At 38.7% G+C, this 20,540-nt stretch overlaps 1 protein-coding gene across 9 annotated transcripts in view; it reads left to right on the top strand.

Moving 5' to 3' along the window:
* The window catches only part of LRRC4C (leucine rich repeat containing 4C), a 603,191-nt gene that overhangs the window by 494,982 nt on the left and 87,669 nt on the right, over positions 1–20,540 (top strand). For 2 of the 9 annotated variants that reach the window (XM_076344395.1, XM_076344388.1), the window contains exon 1: positions 3,674–5,486. The exons of 6 other annotated variants lie outside the window; for them this stretch is intronic. The gene's annotated coding sequence lies outside the window, so the exon portion shown is untranslated. Of the gene's footprint in view, positions 1–3,673; positions 5,487–18,062; positions 18,103–20,540 lie in introns of those variants that run through there. One more of the 9 variants, XM_076344394.1, reaches the window with a different exon arrangement.

The following is a 20,540-nucleotide window of genomic DNA, read 5'->3' as shown; positions in this document are numbered from 1 at the left end:
TCTCCATATGCAAGCAGCTCCTTGTCAGCAAAGCTTAATAAAATAGAAAGAATAATATGTTCCACAGCTTCCTTTATGATTTGTTCATGTTTATTTAAAAGAAAGGCAGGGCTGCCACTGACTTAGAACAACTTGAAACTGCTTTTCACTTTACTTTGTATAAGCAAAATGGTCTGGTTTCACTCTTTTCCTTAAACTTTGGTTATGCTTATTCAATCTTAAAGTTTCTCTACTCCTTTATCTACAGGTCAGAATTCTCTTTTCTTAGGCTTTAGTCACGTTTCTCTTCCACCAAATGACTGACAACTGTGAATATCTAGTCTTTTCCACTAGCCTCTTCCAGTGCTAATCACACACAGAACTTCAGTTCTTTAACTTGCATCATCTGTCAAGAAGGAAAAGTAACAATCTGGTTTTGTCCATGTTTGTTATGTGAAGATTTGCCAGTACATACATTTGAGTTTTGTTATCCTCCCATACTCAGGATCAGGCAAGCTTGTCTCATTATATGAAAACCAAAGTTCCTTTGCCAGTCTATGTTTAGTTTTCTTCACAGTTCACCTTTTTGACTCATGATGGTCTTGGTCCATAAGAGGAACCAGGACCCAGCGTGACCATTGTGTGTTTGGGATTTTGTACCATAGCAGCAGTGACTATTCTGCAAACTGGTATGGTAGCACTGCCAGGGCAGCTCCTAGGCAGGGAGAAGATGAGGTAATGGCTGCTCTTAACACTTGTTGCCCACCTGAGTATGCCCAGTGGTGGGCAATGGGCATGAAGGATAGCAATTCCCTAGTTTAGGAACTGAACGGAAGGCCCCGGGATATTTCCTCTGTCTCACCTTGCCAGTGCTTGTAAAACATTGCATCATGTGTATCATCCAAAGTTTTCCATGGTGCTTTCATTTTGAATATCAGCTCACCATGTTGGATGGCTTTTGTGAACTGATATGTGGGGAATTGTTTTTCTTGCCCAGAAAACCTGCAAAATAGAAGGTTGAAGGCAACAACATACAAGGTACTGCAGGAAAAAAGTCACATAAACAATTCTGTCCAGTGCTACTGATACCCTTTTAATATTTGATTAGTGAATGACTTATTGTGATAATACTAAAATATTTGTTTTAAATAGGTTTCACACATCGGTGGCATACACACTTGTAAAACAGATAATACAATTACATTTTTATTTTGTTTAGTAAAAGGACATTTACCTTTTCATATAGCATGCAGTGTCATCTCATAAATATCACAGATTAGATTGCTTTAAAGTTATGTTCTAAGAAGCTAATCACTCTATCTTCTATGTTTATTAGGTAATAAAGCATAATTGGTATATTAAAAATAAACTTCAAGAGAGCAGTTTATATCATAGCCTACAGCATATTACAGTCTTGATACTAATTTTGTGTTTAGTCACATCTATGCCAGCAAATATATTATCTTTGTGTGTATATATATATGTGCATTTATTTAAGTACTGGCAGCATCTGTTAGAAATGTGTATTTTGATGTAATTTGAATGACATAAAAAACACAAAATGTGCAAATTTCCATCAAAAGTGAAATATTAGTTTGTATCCACAGAGATACTGTAGCTATTGCAGATGCTTGTGTCTTAGATTCTGATTAGATCCCCAAAAGCTGTGTGTCTTCTGTTTTTGATGCCCATATATTTGTTTAATTCAGTTATAGAAACCTTCACTTTTGCTCACAGGCTCTTAAATATTAGCAGGAAATTGTCCAGGCACTTTTTAAAGAAACAGTGGAGCAAACTTGTATTAGGCTGTGCTGTTTTTATCCTTCTGGGAAAAAGAACAACTTTGTGTTTTTTTGGATTTTAAGTAGTAAAAAGAAAAAGACTCTCATAAGACATTTGTAGGCCCAAAATACACCAGCGGCATCAATGAATCAGACGGGAACAAAATAAGCTCACCAACTGAGAAAAAGATTGTTACTTGTCAGCAACTTCATCTCCTATCACACTTGCAGCCTTCTCCAAAAATCCCGTCTTTTTTAGCATTCTTGAAAGACCATTATGTTTGGGTTATTCATTATTACTACATACTACGTCTTTCACCCATTGTAGGTAATTTGTGTTTGCCATTGATTTCAGTGATAGTAAGATCAGATGCTAAATGATCTAACAGTGATTAAGGACCTGATTCCAGTTGCTTAACTTATATCTGGCAGAACTTTCTCACCAGAAAGCCCGCTGAGTCAGTAGAATAAATCTGAAAGTCAATTTTAATGATTCAGTAAGTGTTATTTGACTGAACTCAACTAGCTTAGGGATTTTTATAATTCTAGAAAAAACGTATAAGATGAAATATAACTTAAAAATCTATTTTTTTTTTTATTTTCAAGTGTGCCAGTTTCACACCAAAGTTGAAGTCTAAGTAAGGATAGCGAACATAACTTGGCTATTTGGGAGAGGACTGAGCAAAGAGCTAGCTATATTATTGCATGCATGGAATAACTCAGAGTTACTCCTTAATATATGAAGTTTGCTATAATTACCATGAAAGTGCCTGACTAATTCTTTTTTGGGGGTTGTGTGGAGGAGTTAGATCTATAAATAATTTCTTTCTGATTTTGAGAGAGACAAATGCTGACACATACATCATCCATATTCTGTTTCCCTTGATCCTGGAGAGGGTAGCGTATCTAACTTTATACATGCAAAGTTTTCTGTAAAATTTCTATTTAATTTAGGTCCCTGAAAAAACAAGACACAAGCCCAATTCTGAGCATTTTAGATAACATATATAAGTACATCTAACATACCTTGGTAAGTAGGTAAGTACATAACAAACATATCACTACTTTACTAGCCCAAACTAGGGAGTCAGTTTAGAAACCTCAAAAATCCTGGTCAGAAGTCATTCTAATCAAACTGCGGCCCATTTGATAGGTGAGCCTAGACATTGTACTGTTGTGTCGCTGTCACTTGACAGCTCACTGGAGCCATCACTTAAACCCACTGAAACCTTGAAGCACTTCATAGGGCTTTTGGCCTGGAACATCTGCCAAAATGGAGTTTTAGGTAACTTTTATGTGTATACAAATTTTAAACATTTATTTCTGTAATTAGAAAACAGATTGTCTTTCCATGCAAATTATTTCCACTGTTACATTTTTTGCAAAGATAACTTTATACCTCGTTTCATTTTATTGTCATTCCTCTGCATCTGTGGCTAGAGTTGGTACCTGTGAATACTGGTTGTTCTGTACTTCTTTTGCAAAGACAACTTTATACCTCATTTCATTTTACTGTCATTCCCTCTGCTTCAGCGACTAGGCTGATACCTGTGCACACTGGTTGAACTGTCAGAATCAGGCAGGCTTTTAAGAAAATGAGTTTTGACATTCCTTTCCTTAAGATGATCCCTTGTTTTTCAATTACTGCTTTCTGACTCGGAGATTTCTTAAGGTAGCCCTGAGTTTGTTCCCAGACTGTCAACCAGGTGGCAGCAGTGCCACGTCGGAGAGCTCCCATACCCTTTCCCTGACATCAAGTGTTAATGCAATTGACCAATCAGTGCTAAGATGATGGGAGGTAATTGGGTAATTGTATTTTACTGATCACAAGCAGAGAAAAGGGGGGGGGGGGGGGAAGGGGGAAGAAGCGGGGCGGGGGGGGGGAGAGAAAGGGGAGAGAACGGAAGGCGAGAAGGAGTGTAGCCAGAAAGAGTGGCCCTGGGACATTTGCAAATCCTAGGGTGCCACTGAAAGGTGGGGAGTAAGAGAAAGCCAGAGCGACAGAAAAGCGGAGCTACTCCCAGCAGCAACAGCAGCAGTCAGGAACTGGATATATACATACATGCGTACGTACATGCACACACAGGGAGAATTCAAGCTGAAGCTAATGGGAGGGAGGAAGGGTTTCGGCTGTGCAAAGGGCTATGCATTTCAGGGATGAAACTAAAAGCTGAAAGAAGCGGCTGCGCTCCTGGGAATGTGTCATCTTGGAAGGGAGGAAGGCAGGAAGGAAGGAAGAAAAGGGGGAAGATAACTGGCATGTGGAAGAAGATGGGAGACTAACTCACTGCTGTGCAGAAGGGAAATCCAACTTGTAGAACTGAAATACACCAGGTTGAGCTTGGAAATGAGATAAGACCTGCATTGAAATAGAGAAAGGGAGGAAAAGGGAGGCAGAGACTGGAGAGCTTTTATCTTTCTTCCTCTGTCTCTTTCCCTCTCTCTCCTCAAAGAAGAAATAGAAGTTTATCCGTCTCTGTGCTGCTGGATCTGTATAGCTGCTGGACAAAAGATGGAGAGGAAGCTGAAATGAAAAGCAAAGGGTGCTTGTGAAATTTACAGCTAAGAGGACAAATCACGCCTCCCTGGGCTTCTTTTGTGCCCCGTCGGGGGAGTTTTAACATCAGAAAGATTTTGAGAAGTGTGGGGGGCAAAGGGGAGAGTGGGCGTTAAAAACACCCGTCCCAAGTGTTTAAAAAATAACAAGGGGATGGATTTATTCTTGACAGCTGGTGGGAACCTTGAATTTTTCTCTATTCCCTCCCTCCTTCATTCCATTTAATGTGAGATTATGAAAATGCAGAGGAGTTGGAGGGAAGGCAAAAGGATACAACGTGGAGTTTGAAGCGAGGAGAGGGTGCTGATGCTGTGGATTGCTGGCTTCTTGCTGAAATCAAAAATACAATTGCGCACTGGGTTGTGATTGGAAATCTAATCAGATCTTTGGAGGGGGGGAGAGAGACTAAAAGTTTATTGTTTTGACAGACACAAATAAAAATTTGAATGCAAAAGGAGATTCTTTTCTAAAGGAGTGTGGGGGATAGAGAAAAAGAAGAATGGGAATCCCCGTTCTAATGTGGAGACACATGGATTGGATAATTGATAGTGCAGCAAAGAAAGGGGAAGAAGAAAATTGCCTGGCAAGACCTGGATCTTAACAGTCACAACAAAATTACATTAAAAGAATACAGATGGAGGGTTGCTTAAAAAGAAATACAGCCCTTTCTGCTCTCCAGAGAAAAAACAAATAGTGAGCTATGGAGAGCAGTGGAGCCAGAGAGGCAGAAAACCTCAGAAAAAGGAAACTAGGAAAAGGATCCACAGTGGAATGAAAAGTTTCAAAAAGGAGAAAGACCATTCATCCTCTGCAAGGATTTTTGTTTTTTTCCTGTTATTTTAAACCACTCTTCTTCAGTGAAGGCAAACATCAGTGTTACCACTACAGCAATTTTAAGCAGAAAAGTTGAAAGCTACAGAGAAAATAAAGGACAGAGAAGAAGAAAGCAAAATTGCCGGAGGGGGAGAGTTCAGCAGTGTTGGGTTGGATTGGCACCTGTATGGACTGAAATTGCTGGGAAATTGCAATTGGATATCCTTTACTTTTTATTTTCTTTCTTGTTTTTAATTTTGGTTTGGTTGCTGAAATGAAATAGTTTTCTAACCCCTCCCCCACCCTGGTTTTTCATAACCACTCGGATTTCCAGCTGGATAGTCTTTGAGGATACAGTAAGTACACTTTCCATTTTATTATTTTTTTGAAAAGGAAATATGCCCCATTGTCTCTCTTCTTTCTTCCTTATCCCTCTTTTCTTGGTCTTTTCCCCCACCTGAATAAAGAATCTGACTGGGTTTTGATAATGGCTGGAGGGGGGCCGTTGGGAAGGGAGAAGGGAAGGAAAGAGGACAGAACTGAATTCTCTCAGTAGCTCAAATGTTCCTGTTAGTAAAACTCCAACCTTGGTAGGATATTGCAGACGGCTGCCTGCGTGTCTCTATAACATTTGTAAATGTTCACTAGCAAAGAAATCTCTTGAGAAAGCCCCTGCAGTGAGTGGGGGATGCTGCCTGATTGCCCAGTCTATACAAACGGATGCAAGTTGCATAGAATTGGATGCACAAGAGGAGGGTTATTTTTTTATTTATTTAGTAAGTGTTTAAAATAGAGAAATACTCTGATTTGCATGCTGGCATCCAGTCTGACATTGCAGATCAATATGGTGTGTTAACAGGAAAATTTTGTAATCAAGCAGGGAGGTGAAAGATGGTTTTGGGGGGGTGTAGGACAAGGGGTTTTAATGGATTTTGAGGAGGCAGCTCTGAGAGATATGGCACGTTTTATACTCCATTGCTAAGAAAAAGCAGTAACAGGCAGAGCGAGTACATTCTTCTATTGAAAGGGAGTTTAGGAAACTGCTGTACTAGCCACCCGTGCCCTCCAGATCTCCTAGGAAATTCTTTGTGATTTTGTGGTGAATCCTGCAGGCTCCCCTAGGACTTTCATGGCAGTTGAAGGAGATTTACTTTGATTAGCAAACAGCGAGAGGATGCTGTGGTGTTAGGAGGTTTTTGTTATTATGCTGATAATGAAAATAATTAAAAAGTGGCTTGTGGATGATGGGGTTCACAGATTAGCAATGATGTGTAACAGACCAGTAAATGTCTCTCCCTTCATGGAGAAGTGTGGTGCAGGGGTGTGGAATAAAGGGAGGATAATATGGTATTTAAAATAGAGGTCCTTATTTTCCTGTGGGGAAGAGTGCCACTTCCATCCCCTCTCCTGGTATGACTGCTTAGCTTGTAGATAGGGAGTTTTCTTTCTCTTTATTCCCCTTCTCTCCTCCCTCACCTCTGCCCTCCTCAACCTTGGCCTTCACGTGTAGAGGCTCCAGCTGAAAGTATTAGGCCAAAACTGGTGGAGAAGGAGAGAGAAACAGTTAATTAAATGAGCCATTGAACAGATACGGAAATTTTTTGGCAGGCAAGGTGCAGAACTAGCTTTGCCACTCATTTTACTTTTCTCTAGCTGCAATATTCTGGAGGAGGGGAGAGAAGGCAGCGATGGGAGAGGTGTTGGTAGAGCCGGATTTTAATTTTTTTTTTTCTGGCAGCATTTCTCTTTTCATAAGCTTCCTGTGTGAAACAACACAAACCAGAGCTCTAACTTCCCTGGATAAATACATAAATAAATATTAGCATCTTCCTTTTTCCCCCCTTTCTCCATTCACTCACATCACCACTGTTACTTCACGTGAACATCCTGAATCTTTTGACAGAATGGAAATGAGACCTTCTGCCTCTCAAATGTGTCCCATACACTTCTGTTTGGAGGTCATGCCTCTTAAACATTGGCTACTTGTAAAGGATTAAGGTTTAGGGTGCAATTCTGCTCCTGAGGAAATCTCTGGGAGTTTTTGTTTGGCCACACAAACAAATCAGACCCTTTGTGCTGTTGTGTTTAGAAAAAGGAAGGAGGCACAGCAAAAATTGTTCGTTCCAGCTCCAATTACTCTCATCTTTTGCAGTATAGCTAAATCGGTTTAGTATGAAGTGCTTTAGCCTCATTTATTTCTCTGGGCACATGTTTCCTGGTGGGACACTAAATGGGTAATAAGTTTGTCAGCATCTGAAAATAAGCACAAAATTCTGTTCTCCATTCCTTCATGTATCATTATAAGTCTGTGCCCCATTGTGGGCTACACTTACATCAGCAGTTGCAGTAATAGAGCAGCTAAATTTATGTTAAGCTGCTGCTCAGTAATTACTGAAGGAAAAAGAAGCTGGCTAAGGAAAAGTCATCTCCAAGCTTTTCCCTGGACTGCTGTCAAGTGAACACATAAACAGAAAATTTGATAGAGCAACTCTAGTTTTTGACAACAGAAAGCTGCCATAGGTGCCTCATTCATTTTGTACAATAACTAGCAGGAGGATTTTCTTGATGCGATAAGGAAGCACTGGGAAAATTTAGCCACTAGTTTGGGCTGAAATAGGCAAACCTTGTCAACATTAAAAAGCTAGGGATGCGTGTCTGCTTCAAAAGAGGCAACAGTTTCACACTTCAGTGAATCATTCACTTAATACAGTAGCCAAAAGACACATGGAACAACCCAGAGTTTAACTCATTCAATCTCAAAGTGGGAACAAGTATAGCATTTCTCAGCATTTGTGCTGGGGCTTATACAGACCCCAAAGGGCTGATCATAAAATAAATGGCCAAAAACGTCAATCTAAACATCCAGCTAAATGAGAAACAACAAATCTCCTCAAGCAGAGGCAAGAACTGGCTGTCTCTGCTACGTCCCTCACATGTGCCTGAGCGCAGGTGTATCATTCAGCAGCATATGCTGGTCCTGCAGGCTGTCTCCTCTTCAAACCATGGACAATGCTTTTGGTAATGACCCCGGGCAGCTGGGATTTTGGCACTGTACAGGGAACCATTATGTGTATATTTAGGCACCAAATGCTTGTACAGAAGGAAAGAGAAAGCTATATTGGAGGGTCCCGCTCCATTTGTTCTAATTATTCTCCAGAAGGTCAGAGATCACGCATCTCAAACTTCAGGTATTCTTGGCAAACTTTAGGTTAGTAATGCAAGGGGGTAGCTAGCCATTCATGTAGCTAGCATGACATTCACATGTCAGGAATGATTTGCACTGATCTAGAACAGGAGCAGGTTGAGTTTGCTGGAGCAGCAAATTTTGTGTCACAATATCTCCCAGCCTGATAGCACTGACAAGTGAAAAATGGACTTTCAGATTGCATGTGACCCAAGAAAGAACACTTTAGATGTGAACCAATACAAGCAATCTGTGGGACTGGAGGAAAAGAAAGGGATTCCTGAGGTGCTGCCATGACTTCCTACATACAGGCTTTAAAATTATTTGCCTGTGACCTAAAAAGCTGTCTCCCATTTGACATGAAGATTCTTGCTGTAGCAATATGAGACAGGAAGATTTTTAATGAAGCTCAGGACAGGATTTTCGTACATTTTGAGAGAGCTTGGTGCTGGTGAAAACTCACAAGCCAAGCTGTCCAAGAGTGAAGTTGCAATATATTCACTGAAGGAGTGCACTGTGCACAGCAGCAGTGTGCGAGAGCCTCCATCTTGGTCTTGCCAGTGTGCTTTTACTTTGGCTTGGAGATATCCCTTTGTTTCTGATTGCTAGTAAGGTAATGAGGAGAGAGAGAGAAGGGTGCTGGAATTAGTGCCGCTTGCAGTCTAGGAGGAAAATTACTCTGAAGAAATGCAATTAGCACCCACCAAGTCATTTCTAGAGTAGTCAAGTGGACGGGACTTTGGGCTACTATTAGCAGGGGCCCTCCTTCTGCATCCCCATCCATCCCCTTGCTAGCTGCTCTATGAAAATCATAATGACAAACAAGCCTCCTTCAGTTATAAAGTGCTGCCCCTGCAGGACAGCCCAGCTGAGAAGAATTTAGCAATAGCAGGAGTCACAGTGGTCTGGAAGGCAGCCTTGCGGCATGCTTGAGTCTAGCAGTGTGGGCGAGGAGCTGCCCTTAGAAAGGATCCTGCCTCTGCTTCCTGTAATGACAGATGACATTGGGGCTTGGCTTGTGACATTTTGGAGTGGTTTATTTAATTATGTAATTCAGAAAAGAAGGATACCTGTTATTTAGCTGTACTATCACGGTCATTTTTTCTCTTGGGAGATAGAAATGGGGACGCAAGAGGGGAGATGAGTGTGCTAATGGTGTGTTTTAATTGCACATTCACAAGCTGCAATACATGGAAGTGAATTAACGTGTAGTTCCTGGTAGGGGGCCTGGATACTTTGCTATCTGTTAGAGGAAAAGGCAAAAATCAGACGCTTGTGCATGCACACAATAAAAGAGAATCAGGATTTACATTTGGTATCCAAGGAAGCGAGAGCAGAATCCTGCAGGGCTTTCTATTCATTGTTTAAATGTTGCCATAGCAATATCTCAGGGCACAAGTTACATGTTTTCCACTTCTGGAGTTGAGCTTTTCTTCCCTCTCTCTCTCTCTTTTTCTCTTTCTCAATATACACAACAACCAGGGGTATCTCCACAGAACTTTGCACAGCAGTAGGAAAAGGTGTTTGAAGGATGCATTATCTGTTCGCATATGTCTGTTTGTATGTTCTTCCCTGTTGTTTGCTAATATGTTGGAAACCCAATTAGAAGGAAATTGTTGGATAGAAGTGGAGTGTGAGGCTCTTGTTGTTAGGACATCAAGCATATTACAATATTTTGTGTAGTGGTGATATGTTAATTGGATAGCTGCAGGCAAGCAAAGTGTAGCAGTCGCTGACAATTAGAAACAACAATGAACTTCCCAGGACTGAATCTATTCCTTGAACAGATTAAAATGCATTTCAGGTATATACCAGAGCTTCTGTAAATTTAAATACTAGCACCACTGTAAGAACTCTTGAAATACTGTTTTCACAATGCTGAGACAAGATTTACCCTTGCTGCTGGTGAAAGGGAGAGAGGCAGCATCAGACCACTGAATAAAATCTCCCATAGTATTTGCTGCAGAGCTTGTGCTTGTTATGTCAGGACTGGGGGGGAGCAATATAATCAGGAAACCAGGAGAATTAAAAAGGAAGTCAACCAACCCCAAAACAAAGCAAAAAACTCCAGCAACAATGGTTTCGCATGCAACTAGATAAAGCTTACTCAGAAGTATCACAGCAAGAGAAGGTAAATGAATGAGGTTTTGTCTGCAAACCAGCAGCAATTCAGAACATTTAGTAATGCTCTTTGTGTTTGAGGGATCTCTTTTCAGTTATTTGGCAGCTATGGGATCCATACAGTCCTATGCATTAAAATAATCCTCAGAAATATGGATGTGGTTTCCTTTGATGTTTGTATGGACAGTATAGTATGAACTGACTTCTAGAAGGCCCAGGAGTTGGTGCTTTTCCTTCACTATACATATAAGAATGATTAGTCTAAGGGTCAGACCTAATCCTGAAAGCCAGTGGTAGTAATTTTCGAAAAGTATTAGTGAAGTTCAGATCTCCAGCGCATTTTATTTTTGCTTACAAACCTTTCTTCACTTTCATGTTAATAATCTCTTCTCTCATGTGCCATATTACATGGGAAATAAAGCCGAGCACGTAAAGAGCCTGTTCATCGATAGAGGGGAGTGCAGCATGAGTAATAACAGTGAAGGTTTCCTCACACTGCTTATCATTGTACCTCAGTCATGATCTTAAGCAAAAGACTGCCTTAAGACCTAAAGCAGGCACTAATTCTGTTCATGTACCTTGAACTTTGCCCAGCATCTTTGAGACAGCAAAAAAGGTGGCCAGCTGCGATGGGGATGGGAGGCACTCACCTCATTTCTCATGCACTGTGCTACTGCCCACTCATCAAATTACTGAAGCCCATCAGATTCCATTGTCTTGACTGGAATTTGGAGTAGGGAGCTAGGGATGAAAGTTTCATCATTATTGCGTCTTCATCAGCTATAGACCAACATTTTACTTTCTTTTTAATGTCTAAAACCAACTATTAGTGGACAGGTGGAAGAGGCTGGGATGACAGTCTCTCTGTAAACTGGCATAAGTGAGAATTCTGTCTTGCAGAGACTTAATTAAAAGGATTGTTTTGATTTTTATTCACTAATGTCCATTTTTTCTGTTCTAATGCAGCACTGCAACATGTATGAGCTAGTCGGTTCTGTAGTGACCCTTCCATGCAATCAGTTTCATTCCTTTCACATTTCTTTCTCTTCTCTTCTGTCATTGTGCAAAGATAAACCCAGTTCTGCTCCAACTGATCTCAATTGGAGCTTTAGTAATTACTTCAGCAGTATTGATCCTGCTCTGTGGTTTTTTTGTTTTATTTTTTTCCTTCTCCTAAATGAAGTACAAAACCTGTTTTAGTTCCAGAAAGAAATAATAGGTAAGTATTTATATTTACAGACATAAAAAGGTGATCCAAATACCACTTTGAATTAATATGCCATAAACTTCTAAATTTCTAAATGTTCCATATTCCCTTTGCAGTCCCTGATGATATTCTAGGTATTAATGCTTCTTTTTCATCAGTGTTTAAGGTAATAATTGATGGATTAATTAAGTAATCTGGCCCTTGTTACTGCCACAGAAAAACCTCAATCTATGTTAACAAAACCAGATATTTTGTAAAATGTCATATTTTAGGGCTGAATTCTCAGTCATGGCTAGGAGAATTTGGTGATGGTATAATCTCTGTGCATTTACTATTCACATCAATAACTGAATATTGTGACATGTTATAATTAGTTTAACAAAAAATATTATAGTTTATCTTTTAAAGGCTACAGAAGAGGATCTACAAGGACAGGAAAGGGTTAAGTTAAGGAACCATAGTTTCCCCTCCCTCAATGCATGCAAGTTTCAAACGAAGTGCTCAAAAATGTATTAAATTCCATGAGCTCCTTTGCCAACGGGCATACATGTTGTGTTAAGGATTTTTTACTTAGCTGTTTGGTTTTACAATAATTTTCTCTGCCAGTACTCTATTTGTGAGCCCTTATTGGACAGGCAGGTTCTTCTACAAGTGGTTATATATTATTTTTCCAGAGGCAAGCTTTTATATTTGTTACATGATTTAAAGAACTGAGGTTCATTTTTGTTAGGGTTGTTGATGACACAGGGGAAGGATGGTTACCCCATTAGCCTTTCAGGTTGCTCATATGCAGTGTACAGTCTACTACTTCAATACGAGTTTTATTGCATTTAACGCCTGTGTGAATTTTGACTGTATATGGTGCAGGGAATTAAAACCATAATGGATTTCTCTTTTGAACTGGAAAGAGGTCAAAAAAACCTCACCTTCAGTGAATGTTCATGTTGATATCCCTCTTTCTGTAATGTACATTTCACTGAGTAGTCTGGCCCTGAAGATTATATACGTTAAGTAAAGGCCTGGAGATATTTGTTAAAGACTACTGAATCAAATCATAGCAGAGGATGACTTAGTCCTTAAGTAACTTTCCATAACATGTGGAAAAAATAATTGTGTATTTTATGGGAAATTTCAGTTTTGGGGATGTGTATGAAAATCTGATGCAGCTGTAGTAGAATGTCATTAAAAGTTGCAGAGAAATATAGATAATAATTTCCTATCACAAAAGGTATTGCATCTGATTTAAAGTATCATCTAGATAAGATTTTTTTGTGGCAAAGAAAGATGAAGTTGATGATTGCCTGTAGCAAATGAAAGATAAAGCGCAGCCAATGATGTTGCTTCAGAAAGACCTATCTTCTAAACCCGAGGAAAATTATGAAAAAAAATTATTGGAGAGAACATATAAACAGAAGGCTGTGAATATAAACTGGACAGTTTCTAGGAATATATTGGTTCTCCAGAGGAAGACCCAAATCTTAAAAGAGTTCACATTTGACTATGTGTCTGTCTTTAATACAAGGGAAAATGAAGCCAAAATTTAACAATTAAACCAAAATCAAAACAAACTAGTAATAGTAGGTAAAAAAAAGCGGAAAATAGATAACAACCCCAATAAAAAATAAGGTATAAAATGAATACAATTGATCTGATAGGAGAGAAAGGTTGAGGTTGGGTGGTGGGCTTAGAATATACCAGAAATGAGTGACTATTGCTGTTATTACTGCTGCTTTTATTGGAGACATCCTATGAAGAGGTATTGGCAGTAGTGATGCAGAACTAACAGAATTATTCAATTAAGATTTCTATTCTACACCTGGCAAAATCACGATTAAAAATTCTTATTATGAAAAGAAAAAGCAAGTGAAAGGATATTGGAAAACATCTATTAGGGATAAATATTTTTAAATCAGCAGTCCTTTTATACTTTTCTGAAGAGTATTCCAGAATATATGTCTAATAAACATTCCAATGATATAAGTGCAGTGAACTTGGTAATCATTGACCATTTAGTCTGACATAAATTTTAGGCAAAATAACAGAAAATCCAACACAGGATTCAGCTGATAGAGAATTAAGGCAGGGGAAATGTTTAATGGCAATAGTATGGTATTATGGGAAGTATTTTCTATCAAGCAAACAATTTGACTCTTTGATGATACTGCAAGGTTGGTAGGTAGAAGTTACCATGAAAATATAGTGCACGTAAACTTTAAACTACGTAGGATACTTAAATAGCTTAGAAGTACTGGTCAGATATTCAAAACTAAGTTTTGTGGGGAAATATGTTTGAAAGGATTATACAGATATTGTAAGTCTTTTTACAGAAAATTACACTTAACATAAGTGATTTGATTTAAATCACATGAATTGAGAAGTTTTTCCTTGCAACAGTAAGTATTGGCAGCATGATAAATAAGACAGGCATGCAGAGTGATATCAGGTGCAAAATGTTATGTATTAGAAGGACAGATACAGGATATATCTTCAGAATGAGGAACATCCATCTGTAGAAGCAAGTCTGAAAAGGATTTGAGACCATAACAGACAACAAATTCCACATGAGCTCCCACAGTGATAGTGTTAAAAAAGACTATGTCGTGCCATTGGATAAAGAAGCAGAGAAATAGAATAGTGATTTTAACAATGTCAATAGGAAAACTGGAATGCTGTTTACATTTCAGTTTGTCCATGTTTTGAAAATTATGTTGAAAAGAAAGAAAAGAGACACAAAAATACTCAGTGCTGAAAAAAAAGGAAAAATTCGGTGGTCAAACTTTAGTCTTTTGATTAAGAAACTTGAGAACGGATGTGATTAGTGTATGGGAGAAAAAGTAGATGTTTTCTAATATAGCAAATAAAATCCTAAGAAGAAGCAATAGCTGGAAGCTGAAGTCTCATAAATTCAGATTAGAAATTAAGGGTCGATTTTTAACGGTGAAAACAATTCACCATTTTTAAAATTGCTTGGGGAAATTGTATTTTCTCGATCTCTTGGAGTCCATGTACACAGATTGGATGTCTTTGTGGAATACTGTTGTAGTGAAGTACACATTGTTGTGTTTTGTATATTGTGATATTCAGAAGGGCAGAGTAGATGGTTCTGAGGTCCCTGTACCCTCAGCCTGTGATTCTGCAGGTAGAAGGAATGTAGCCCTGGCATTCATAACCAAGCTTCCAATCCTGTCATCAACAAACATATCTAGCTTGCAATGCACAGAACACCCCAAAGGATTTCACTACCCAGTCTATCATTCCCTCTCTGCTGAGATTGCTAGCAGAAGGCCCAAGAAGTTTTTGGGTGATCTGCTTCTTTGTGGCAGTACTCTGACTCAATCTCAATACCTCAGACTTCTATCTAGTTAGCTGGAAAAATGTCTTTTGAAATCTGTTAATTTGTCAAATCTGAAATGTTTTATAGAGATTAATTTTGAAGGCTGTGCTGAGGGTGAACAAATACTCACCATGCATATTTACTCGTTCACTCAGTAGCCCATCCACTAACTTATTTGTGTGATCAAACTTCTACCTCCTTCATAGTTCTCTTAAGTAGTGGAGAGATTTGCAAGCTTTGCATGTTGTACCTCTGAAACACTGGCTTATCAGCAACCGGGGCCTCCAGCCTGACGAAGTCCATTTGTTTAAGCTGACACAGGAGTTCAACACCTAAATCAAAACCAGCCAAAATGTATTGTCTCAGAGCTTTTTTCTAGCTTAGGCTTCTGGATATGAATCCAGATATGGACTTCTGCGATAGTTGGTCTTGGTACCAGGCTTCTTTCCAAGTCTGAGATGGACTAAATATTGAGGTGTCAAAGTTGGTATATCCTTCTCTCTCTTTCTCTCTGCTTACAGGCCACTAAACATTGCTCTGTCCACATTTTTTTCTTGCTGTGAATGGTTGTTAAGCATTTTAGACTAGAAATGTATTTTTCTGTCTTCATAAAATAACTCCTCTTGTGGACTTGATTTTACTTGTTTACTTCTTTTGCTAATGCATGCACTTGGTTTGGGAAGACAGAGAAGAAGAAAGAATGAAGTAAGCTTGACCCTGCATCTCTGCATGATAGCTTTTGATAGTGTAGGTTGCAATTATATGGAGTCTCAGTGGGCTGTCTTCTCATATTTCTAGTTACTCTTCATCTGATTTCTTGGACGCAGTTTGTTCTAAACTCTTCTGAAAAAATAACTGATGGAAATCTAAAACAAAGATACATATTTCATACTTACAGGTGAGGTTGGTGGTCACTTTCTCTGTTTAGTTTTGAGTTTCATAGCATGTTTCATAGTCCAAGTCAATTTTTTATGTCAACTGTTTCCTGCATTCAAGAGCCTTCCCGGAGTAGTGGGCAATTTCATTGTTAGAGCTGCATGTAGTTAGCCTGAGAGGTCATGGACTGTGAGAGAGTATTCTCTGAGGTAGCAAAGGGCATTCCTTTGGAGATAACTATATTCAATTGCTATCAACTATAAATTGTTAACAGATTCTATGTTCTGAGATATCCAGTCCTTATTTCTTTCACCTTTTTTGAAAAACTCACCAAAATTGCAAGTCTTAGGAGATCTTGACCTAATTAGTGCTTCCAGAGTGCATTCTCTGTCTGTGATGCTTCAGCAGCACTGGTGTGTAAGAGGCATATTTTGAAGTGACAGGTTGTAACAATACTTTCTTTTTCATCTCTAACCTTCCTTCTGTTACTTACTGCTCTTCACCCATGCTGTATATATCAACTTCAGCTGATGAAAATGTAAAACAATGGTATATTCTTTGATACTCAATTTAATTGTCTCCTCATTACTGTTTAGGCTGTCACTAAGTTAATAGGACAGATTTTTCTAGTAATGTGGCTTCATGAGATGCTCTTTAGAGTTACTGTATCAGTGTATCTAAAGGAAAACTAAGACTTATTAGGCCTGATTCTCCTTGTGGCTTGTACTGTCATTTATCACTGGATGATGTTGGAATTCAGACAGTACAAAATTGAAAATGTAGTATTTTACGCTCTCCTAATATAGGTGGAAATGGCTGTATACAAGATAGTGGGAACTTGAATCCTTTGCAGACAGAGTCACCCCTTTTCAACACTGCAGGGACCACAGAAAGCCTGCTGACTTTTCAAATATTCCTAATTTTAGGAAGCTCAGGATGAGGTTAGAGACAAGGTTATACTTATGACCTTGCTATTCTGTTCTATATTGTGCTCCTTTTTGCACCCTTTACTGTACCCTGGCTTTAGATAGGTAATCTTACTTTTGCAGGGATTATAAAAATTAATTAAGTGATATCACATGCTTGCTTATGGGAGAAAACAATGTGGATAGCGCGAGTATAACACGCTAACCTGCACTGAGCTTGCATTAAGAGTGCTGGCATAGCTACTGCATGTTAGGTTACATTATACAAAAGCACTGTTAATGCTGACTAAGAATGTCTGTCTGGGTAGTTGGTGTAGTAATCAACATTTTGAAAATTCATACCCTACCTTAATCCTCACTTGTTATTCCACATGTATGTTCTGTATAGCATGGTCATGGATTTTCAAGGAAGGAGGTTGCATGTCCCTTATTGGTCCCTTCCAGCTCCCACAGAAGCCAGTAACTTTCCCTACTATTGAAATCCTACCAAATTGATCATCTAGGATAATTTTCTTATAATGTTTTTATTTGTACTCTCAGCTCCTCCAGCATTTTGTAATTTCATGAGGCACCCTTCTCTTGCATATCCCTCATTTTCTTGCACACACTTCATGCAATGTTTCATTCCTTACATTTTAAATCAAACAGAAATGAGTTAAGTGTAGCTAAAATTTTACACCATTGTTCTATTAAGTTATTACAATAGGTGACCATTTGGGAGTTGGAAAAACAAGGCCTAAGTCTAGCAGACACCGTCTAGGATGGTCCCTTTCTCTCTTCTCTCTCCCAATCCCTTCCCCAAATTCCCTTGTCAGAGGTTCATGTAACCACTTCTCAAACCATTGACCTACCATGGGACCAGCCAAATGACTACAGAGGACAACATGGATTCAGTTTGCTTACTAGGAAAACTAACTTTGGCTGGGCTGCTCCTCACTCCTTGACTAGAGTTCCTTATGGATGTTGTCTGTCACTAGCTCATCCCCTCCCAGTGGCAGCAGAGTTCAGAAGCTCTTTTTCTCACGCAGAGCTTCCAAAAGGCCTTTGGTGCCAGAGGTCTCTTGAAGACTAGGACTATCATTGACTGATCATGGCAGTCGGGAGAGGTGTCTGAGGACTGGAGGAAAGCAAACAGTTGTCTGTTTCTGAGCATTTCTCTAGCTCTTTTTAATGAAAAGTTAAAAACTTGCAAGATATGATTCTGTTCTTTCCAGTTTTTCCATGCAGATGGAGCTATGGACCAGAATGAAGCCTCACTGAAACTAAAGCAAATTCTATATTGAGGAAAAAATGTACTAGAGGAGCTGTCAGATTAATTTCACTGGTATGAGTTGAATTGCTTCCACTACTAAAGCTATGTATTCATATAAGTGTATGGATGTGTGTTTAAGAGGGTAGATTGCCCTTAAAAGTTTTGGAGTGCATTTGGCCTTATAACAAATTAAAGTGATGATTCTTTGCACAGGTGGTTGCATTATAGAAAAATAGCAGGGAAATAGTATTTTTTTATATGTTTAGCAAAACACCTGCTTCCATATATCTCTCTGTGTAGGAGGGGGATAGAAATCGCCACACATTAGTCATGTAGATCTCAGGAGAATTATAACATCGACTGTATGGCAGCTAGGTAAAAAAGTAACTGCTTTGAGAAAGGTTTAAGAATGAATAAGTTTTTTTCAAAAGAAGTAATGAAAATATCCCCCAGCTCCCAAAAGCAAGAAAAAAATATCCGATCTTGTATCACATCTTTCCCCCTCTACCATTTCAAATGATACCTTTTAAAGGGAAAATGCAATTAGGAGAGACATTTAAATATAGTAGAATGGACAGTCTTGTGTACTGTAGTGGTTACTGCTAGAGATTCCTTGACTCTGATCTTTGTGTGGCCTCTGACTCATTGTCTGAAACAAATCACACAGACCCTATGTGCTCCATTTTACCTCTCTGTAACTTAAGAGAAATTATTTTGCATATTGCAGGACAGATCCTTCCACAATTTATTCAGCCAGAACTCTCTATTTGTAAGAATTCAGACATCAAAACCAATTTAATGTAATTTAAGAAGTGGGAGTGGGATTTAAGAAGAGGTTTTGTGAACTTAAGCCTTCAGTTGCTTGAAAGGTCCTTGAATAAAAGGCATTTTGTAAGCATAATTTTTATTGCAATCAGTTTCACCATATATAAAATACAGTGTTTCAGTGCAGACTAAGAGAGGAAAACAAAAGAACATGTACAACTTTTATCCTTAAATATTCCACTACTGAAACCATTCTGGAGACATAGGTCAAAAACTTCTTTCTTCTCCGTCTTCTTAAGACAGGTTTTTCCTGATCTGCCAGCAATTTCATGATCCTGTTAACTATTTTATATTCAGACTCTTAGTGATCTTTTTCCTCCTGACTTATTTTACCTCAGGCATAAATTGAATTGAACAAACAAACAAACGAAAAATTCCTTCCTTAAAGCTAAGCAAGATCACAAGCCTGCCAATTTTTACTCTTAAGAATAAATACGTGCAAACATAAGCTTATTCAAATATCGCTTTGATATTCTAGTGCTAACCAAGTGAATAAGGAGTATTCATGTAAAACCAATCCAGGCTTTCTACATATTTTACACTGAAATTATTATTCATTTATTTTCAATTTATACACTGGAATGGTTGAAAAGCACAGTGCCCAAACTCTCTTTTCCCTGGACACTGTGAAATTTTACTTTGTCTATGTTGCAGTAGTTCACAAGCTTTAAAGCTATAAAGTTCTTTTTGTCATAATTCACAACTTTGGTTGCTTCCATTTGACTTCTTGATGTGCCAATTTGTTGTGCATTTAGTAGACGAACCACTTCCCACTGCTGGATGAAAGGTTTCTATAGTGCCCCATGAATATATAGATTTCATTTTTTCCTTGAACCCAGGGAAGTGATTTCTTTACTTTGTCTTAGTGGAAGGTTAGGACCAATTCAGTGTCAAAGATCTAGACAGCTAATTGCCAAGTATAATATATATCTGCAAGTGGCTGTAAGAATTTTGGCAGTGTTAAGGGCTAGGACCTGATGCAGCTTACCTTAACTTTTGTGGGAGGTATTTAGTCATGACAATACTTGCTTTGCTTCTCTTATGTTGAATTTGCTTATCTAGTCATTGCAAACATGTATGGAAAGGTATAAAGTCAGCAACTGGCATTATGTATTGTTTTTGAAACAATAATGAATTCTCTGATATCCAATCATCTCCTTTCAACCTACACTCTACTTACGCAGACACTCATCCCCTCCCTTCTCTGCAAATGAGCAGACAGAGAGCCTGGGAGAGTATGTGGACTTTGAAATGTGACTCAGAGGTCAAGAGATTCAGTCTCAGGGGGGAAGTGAAATTCACAGCTAAGGACAATTTACTGTGACCAACCTGCCCCTAGGAACCTCCCAGCACAACAAAAGGGCTTGGTGATGTCTCGATTTCTGCATTGTCAGTTGCCATGAGTTTGCATAGGAAGGCATGTCTCCTACTGTATTAGAAATACTCTGATGAGTAAAGAATGTTTATTTGAGAAAGGCTTATCAAGAGCAGATCTTTGGCTGAATTTAAAGTTCCTATCACAGTTTCCAGTGTTACTGTTCCTATACATGAATCACTGCTTATAAATCGCAAATTCAGTAAAATGACATTCAATCGGACATCTAGTAGGGGAAAAATGTAGTGCTAGGTTCCTTTCTTTTTTTTCCTTTTTTTCCTTTTTTTTCCTGTTTTCTTTTTTCTTCTTT

The sequence above is a fragment of the Aptenodytes patagonicus genome, chromosome 7 (assembly GCF_965638725.1).
Source record: "Aptenodytes patagonicus chromosome 7, bAptPat1.pri.cur, whole genome shotgun sequence".
In the NCBI taxonomy this organism is placed as follows: Eukaryota; Metazoa; Chordata; class Aves; order Sphenisciformes; family Spheniscidae; genus Aptenodytes; species Aptenodytes patagonicus.
This window is presented reverse-complemented; position numbering and strand designations above follow the sequence as displayed.